Source organism: Myotis lucifugus, unplaced genomic scaffold, assembly GCF_000147115.1.
Source record: "Myotis lucifugus unplaced genomic scaffold, Myoluc2.0 scaffold_5521, whole genome shotgun sequence".
Taxonomy (NCBI): Eukaryota; Metazoa; Chordata; class Mammalia; order Chiroptera; family Vespertilionidae; genus Myotis; species Myotis lucifugus.
Window position 1 is genome coordinate 2,302 of NW_005876569.1, and position 7,482 is coordinate 9,783.

At 43.0% G+C, this 7,482-nt stretch overlaps 1 long non-coding RNA gene across 1 annotated transcript; it reads right to left on the bottom strand.

The window, feature by feature from the left end:
- Window positions 1–1,337: 1,337 nt before the first annotated feature.
- On the bottom strand, window positions 1,338–6,841 carry LOC102432727. The gene is made up of 3 exons (XR_331037.3): window positions 6,651–6,841; window positions 5,441–5,523; window positions 1,338–1,444 (listed from the first exon to the last, which is right to left on the bottom strand). It is a non-coding gene; the product is annotated as an uncharacterized LOC102432727 (long non-coding RNA).
- Window positions 6,842–7,482: the final 641 nt, after the last annotated feature.

Below are 7,482 nucleotides of genomic sequence, written 5' to 3' on the forward strand. Positions count from 1 at the left end.
TGACTCGAGGGCCACAATGGGTTCTTAAACTGGACCAGAGGGCCGGAACAAAAGCATGGATGGAGTGTTTGTGTGAACTAATATAAATTCAAAGTAAACATCATTACATAAAAGGGTACGGTCTTTTTTTTTTTAGTTTTATTCATTTCAAACGGGCCGGATCCGGCCCGCGGGCCGTAGTTTGCCCACGGCTGCTCTATACCTATCTGCTAAATGAATAAATGGATGAATGAATGAATCAATGAAACCTGTTACACAAACCAAACCACGTAAGGGCATCCTTGACACGGCCCTCCTCCTCTATGATGAGCCAGTATCCAAGTCCTGTCCATTTCACCTCCTAAACATTCCCCAAACCCCTTGCACCTCCAAACTCCTCCCAGCCACTGCTCTCTCAGGCACCAGCCTCTGCCTGGATTGCCGTAACAGCCTCTCCACTCTCAATCAGAAACACACGATGTAGTACACAGTGAAGTTAGGCAGTTCCTATCTGTTACATAATTTAGTGAACTGGTGAAGTTGGTCAAGAAAGGGGAAGCTCATCTTTACTGAATGTCACCTATATGCCAGGCACTGATCTGAACACCTCGCAGGCACTAATCTCCATACGGACCCATTTCCTGGAAGACTTCAACGGAGCATATGACATCTGGAGCCTCTCCGGGCCACAACCTTTGCTGTGTCCGGTGCCAACAGGCAGAGAATGATGATCACTGCTTATGGAGAACTTTTTCCAGACACTGGTCTAAGTGCTTGGTATTCTTTCATTAAGCCCACCTACAAAGCAGGTGTGATTATTGCCCCACTTTGCAGATGAGGAAACTGATCTACACAAGACTTGTTATTTGCTCAAGGTTAAAAAATAACACAACAAAACATCAAGTGGTAGATCTGTGATGCTGTGATTCAGGATATGAAACCAGTTCTGTTTAAGAATTTACTGAACACCTGTTTAACTTACAGTAAGTTATCCGAACTGGTGAGGATATACAGTTAGTTAGAAGAGACAGGCATCCCTGCCTTCAAGGGTCTTGCATCGAACATGGAGAGTCAGTCTGCAGGGTCAGAGCTGCTTTGTCATCTCAGCTCTCCCCAGAGGAGAGCAGAGTTCATGGAGAGATGCCTCCTTCAACTCCAATCTCACCTCCAAAGGGTGCACTTTAAGTCGAGGCTGCCATCTCTTCTCTGCCCCCACAGCTACACAGTTTTCCTCAGATAAGATAAGGTACCAGGAGAAGATGTTTATGCTTATACTAATATGGTGACAAGATAATGTTTTTCTTACAAAATCTTTATTAAAAAGCACTGTGAATGGCATGAATACAAGTGTTTTTTAAAGGTCTAATCTAGTACTCACAGTTTTATAACTCCATCTGGGCACCTGGAACAGAGCTGCTGGCTGCTCTTGTCCTGCTGATGTTGACTCTGACCCAGCTGAACGAATCTACAAATTACAATGGATAAAAAGTGAGCTAGGGAAGAAACTATTGGCAATACAGTCAGTAAAGCATGGGATGAGCTTTCAAATGACAATAGTGTGCTTATGTCAGAAAAGCCCACAAGAGCACCCCATGGAACACAAGACTGCTCCTAGACGGTTGCCTGATTTTAGAGTGGGTCTGTGAGAAGGAAGAGAAATTCTGCTTAAAATATATCAGAACCATAGATATAAGAATGATAAGAAATGTGTACTACATTGCATTTCTATTTATTTAAACATGATTAAAAAAAACAAAAAAAAAACAAAAACAGAACCAATTGTTCCTGAAGCTAAGCAGCTGATCTCTCAGGGCCTCACATACCTGCGGGTGGCCGTGGCAGGAAACATGGGAAACGAGGGGAGAGGTTTGTGGTGAGACAAACGACAAGGACAGGGCGGGACCAGGCTGGGGACCCATCCCCTGCAGCAGACGCTGCTGAGAACCCAGGATCCGGACTCAGTTTCCTCAGGACCACGAGAATCGCCAAGTATAGCCCAGTCACTGCGAAGAGTACTTTTAACACAGATGGAGAGGACCGAGGAGACCAGCGACCGACCGCCACTGTATACCGCCCCTCCTTAGAGAAGACTGGGGCAACACCAAGCCTGTCTTAGAGCTGAGAGCCACAGGGAAGTGCCCGGGGTCTCAGCCGGGTAAGAGGATACCATGATGGCAGAGGGCCCCCAGCTATTTCTCAAGAGCAGACCTGCCTGAAGCGTGGCCTGCAGTTTTGCTCTATGTGCCCTGAGGAGGTCACAGGGCGGGATTACAGGGCTGATTCCCTTTTCACTTTTCTACTATTTGAAATGTTTTCTTTTGACGACTAAGGATACTTTTATAATTTATTTTTTAAGTAGCTTTTTTAAAGGTCAAGCAAAGTGCTGTAGAAACTAGCAATGATTAAATCACGGGCTACTGAAAAACTTTTAAATAGCTTACTTTTATCCAACTTTATACTTTTACCAAGCGAACACTTTGGATGCATTTTTTAAAAAAGAATGCCACATAGCATTTAATATTTGTACAGAACTTTAAACTTAGCAAACCATGTGCACGATCATGATCAGAATTTAAAAAAAAAAAAAGATTTGGCAAAGGTCTGGGGCTTTGAGGAAGTCAGTAAACTTCTGAGTCTGGTCAAAATAGCAAACCAAAGATATCAGAAAAGATGTGGGCAAAGGGAGGTACAAAGAATAGGGCTCAATAATTAGAACAAAACCATAAAACTGAGAGATCTTCAGGAGTCTGAAAATGGTTGAGGGTCAGCATAAGAAAAAAAAGGCAGGAGAGCAGGTAGCAAGAAGACGGGCCGTAGAAGCCAGTTCTGGCTGCATCGCCTCCCTCCCCACAATGCCCTGTGGTCGCCCAGGTGGCGGCTGTGACAGGCAAGCCAGGCGACCGCACCATCTTCACATGCACAAACTCTGGTGAGTCAAGCCGAGTGGGTGCAGAACAGCAGTGGGAGAGGGCGCCTCACAATACAGGGCAGAATCCATGGGCTCTCGCCCTGCCCTGGAAGCTCCGCTCTCTGGGTCAGAAGAGGCAGGAAGAGCACCAGGACCCAGCATCATAAGCAGAGGCAGCTGATACAATCACGAGAATGAAGAGAATGGCACAGACTAAGATCACAGACACCCCAGAAGCACAGGACGGGTCTCCTGGATAGGCCACTGCATGGCTCTTCCTGCGCCCTCAGCCTTTAGAGGGATAATAACATCTTTTCAGTCTACTACGGAGCTGTCTAAAGAACAGGTAAAACACTGTGACGTGTTATACCCCTCAAAGGAGGAGGTGTTGAACTTCAGAACACCAAGCGCAGACTCTCATTCCAGAACATGGGATCCTTCCTTCCTGCATAATCCCTTCCCCGCAGGCCTGCTCTGGCACCTTCTGAGACTGTTTCCCAGGGGTGTTGTGGCTGAACAAGGCTGGATCTCACTCCCCAGAAGGGAGAACTAGAAGTGGGCCTCAGGGGCCGTCTGAGCTACAAAGGCCGCAGGTGAAAGTCATGCCTGAAGCAAGAGACACTTTTTGCTTAATTCACATGAGCCCACATTTCAGTCCTTGACACGTACACTCACGCTCTCTGCACTAGGCAAAGTCATATTCATTCCTAACTCCGGATAATGCATTCTTCCAGCCGTGCTCCTGACAAAGGCCGGCCTCAACCGGTAAACAGTTCAGCTGCACTGCTGACAACGTGAGGAATAAGCCACTGCATGTCTGTGTCGGGTGAGGAGGGTGTGGCTGAGTCCTGAACGACTCAACTTGCCTCTGGTAAGACAGCGATGCAGTCACACCAGTGCCTTTGCGGCCAAGAAAGGCTGTGCATTTTTGTATTTTACATGTTATATCAGTGATGGCGAACCTTTTGAGCTCGGCGTGTCAGCATTTTGAAAAACCCTAACTTAACTCTGGTGCCGGGTCACATACAGAAATTTTTTGATATTTGCAACCATAGTAAAACAAAGATTTATATTTTTGATATTTATTTTATATATTTAAATGCCATTTAACAAAAATCAACCAAAAAAAATGAGTTTGCGTGTCACCTCTGACACGCGTGTCATAGGTTCGCCATCACTGTGTTATATAGCAGGTTTTACTAGCTTGAAGGAAAAAGCTGACAATATCCGGTACGACGGATTCTATAAATGCAATACCCTCCTTAAAAAGGAATGGTAGGTCAGTGCTCATATATATTACAGAGTTTACATATGTCAAACTTATATGAATGAAGGACCTCTTTATAGAAGTATCATAGCTCTACATTTAATGAAAGCCACTGCGCTTGTGTTTTGATTGGAAATTCCTTTAGCATCAGATGTTTAGAAGCTAATAATATCTGCCACTGAAATTCACATCCATAGAAATGCTATAGTTTCACAGAACTTTGTTTTAAGAGGCACTGTGCATGCAGAGCTCATTTCCAGTTTGACAGAACTGTACTTAATTCTCTATTATCCTTCACTTTTTAAGGGCTGTCCTCTAATGAGAATATGTTCTATCTTATTGTTAAAATCTAATTACATCTGCTTTAGAATTTTCTAAGACAGACCTTTGCGTCCTATACTTGTGAATTTTGACACAATAATTACTAATAAAATTCCACTGAAGCAGTGAAAAAAACAAGTCTTCTCAAGGCATGTATTAGGCTGAGGGGGTGTTTACAGTGGACCCATCAGTTTCCTGAGGATTTCCAGGTGAGGGATTCCTTTGATTTTTTACAGGGAGGAAGGGAGACGGATAGAGAGTTAGAAACACCGATGAGAGAGAAACATTAATCAGCTGCCTCCTGCACACCCCCTACTAGGGATGTGCCCGCAACCAAGGTACATGCCCTTGACCGCAATCGAACCTGGGACCCTACAGTCCATAGGCGCTCTATCCACTGAACCAAACCAGTTAGGGCAAGGTGAGGGATTCTTTTGAGAATCTCATAACTACTAATCTTCTCAGAAAAACACACTTACATGCAAAGGTATGTACGTGATTTCAGGGAATGCCTTTTGGAGGATCCTCTCCCCCAGCTAGACCTGCCTACCCAAGGGCTATAACATCCTGAATCAGCTCCCTTATATCGTTGCTTCCTTTTTCCTCCTCAGACACCCTTCCCACCAGCAGCTCAGAGCTAAAGTGACTGCAATATCCCAGGTTTATTTTGTACCTGATCTTGAGGATTGTTTACTGTAGAACTGTGTTTGTACTTCAGTTTACAGCTTATATGTGGGCAGTGAAAATACATGTACTCATCATAAATTTTTATCTCAGGCAGTAGGTCCCCTATTCAAATATAAATCAGTGTTTCTGAATTTGACCTTCTAAATGCTATTACTATATTCCAGATGGAATTCGTTTCCTTCTGTATTGACTATTTTAATTTTTTAAAGTTATACTAGATATGTTATTGCAGTAATACATTTGCATTTTTTCTCAATCTCTACATGGAAGTAGTTTACCTTGAATAAATGGAGAGATCTTCCTCTGAGATACCATCGAAGAGGTTAATCCCATATACCTCTTTCATGGGCTGGACCACATTCTGGGGTTAAAAAAAAGGGACCAGGAAAATTTTTAGACATCTAGAATATAAATTATTTCCAAAGTGTGAATTTTCCCACTAAAGGAATCACAATGTTTCTTCAATCTATTCATTAAACTTCTCAGTTAATGTTTTTTTTAATTTGATTTTATTTCCACTAAAAATAGTTTGTTTTAGGGTAAAAAAAACTGCTAAATAATTATTAGTGGTGTTTATATAATACAGGAGTTAGCAAAAATTTCTGCAAAGGACCAGATAGTAAATATTTTATGTTCTTTGGGTCATACCATTTCTACAGCTACTCCTCACCTCTGCTGTTACAGACAACATATAAGCAAGTTAAAATCAGTGCCAATAAAACTATATTTACAAAAACAGACAGTGGGCTGGACTTGACCAATTGTTTGTAGTTTGCCAACTCCAATAAAACTTTATTTCCAAAAACAGACAGTGGGCTGGATTTGACCAATTGTTTGTAGTTTGCCAACTCCAATAAAACTTTATTTACAAAAACAGACAGTGGGCTGGACTTGACCAGTCATTTGTAGTTTGTCAACTACTAGGACAATAGATTCAGTTCTTGTATTATCACATTTTGTCATATCGACCTCTAATGACTTCTAGCTATGTCTAGAAATCAAATTTCCCCCCAAACTAGATTTAGTTTTTCTGTTGTATACTTTTATTTTCCCTTACTATATTGGTAATATCAAATTGAGCAGGATGAACTGCCCACTGGGGCTACGCAGAGATGGTGAGGCCCAGGTCCAAACCCTGCCTTCCAACAGTGTGCTGAGCAAGGGAGTGAACGAACCGCAAGTGGGTGGGCTGCCCAAAGAGGCACAGGATTCTCTTAAAAACTCTGAAGAAATAAGAATTTCACTGTTACACCTGGGAGCAAAAGCACTGATTTTACTGCAAAATGAAGCCATTTCCATTTTGTCTGTCTATGCTGGATGTCTTTATCTCCGCAGTGCCTCCACCACCACACATTACACGTGATCTCATTTCAATGGTGTGAGTGAGATAATGTGACCTATTCTCGCTCTCAGCCTTTCTCCTGAGAGTGGAACTTAGAGATCGTTCCCCAGTGCCTCACGCTGGACCACGCGCTCCTCTCCCCACACCTCGGTCACTTTGGCGCTGTCCCCCGCGTCAGTCATCTTCACTGGGGTGGAGCGCTGAGACACAGAGCCCTCCTCCTCCCGGTCGGTCCCGGAGTCGTCATCAGAGCTGCTGGACACAGCCTCCTCGCTGGGGGGAGGCGGGGCGCTGGCCGCAGTCTTCCGCTGTAATACAGCTTCCTCTCTATTGCTTTTGTTCCTTTGAAATGATAAGTATGAAGGTGAGCATCTTTAAACAGAACCCTCAACATTCACTGTGCATCACTCTGTCCCAAAACCTTGGCCCTGGTGAAGCATAAGAAAATGACTGCGAGAAACTAGTTTCTGAGTTCAAGTCGTGCTGAAGGGAAAACCTTCATATTTTACCATGTACAAGTATGGGCCCTATATGAATTTCAATCCTGTTATAAATTCTGGAAGAAAACCAGTACATGCGTGTAAACCTATGCAGAAACGTCTCCCGGCCACTTGGTTATTGTGCCTTCTTTTGGTAACTGAAATCGATACATTCAAACTTTATGGTACAATAATAGGCTATATGTTTTGAGATATTAGCAAAATGACCTATAATTTGTAAAAGCTTCAAGAAAAGGTCAAAAGCCAAATCCATGTATATTTTCTTCCCTCCTATGGTTTCTCTCAATCACAGTATCAGCTAATTATTTGAGAATATGAATAACTGATGAACATGAACTAAATTTTAAAGTTTATTGTGCTATTAGTAAATAATTATATTTGCTGAACATCCCTTCTAAGAGTAGGGAATAGATTGGGGGGGGGGGGGGGGGAGAAAAACTGACACATAAAAGTATTTACTTTTATTTTACTTCCAAAT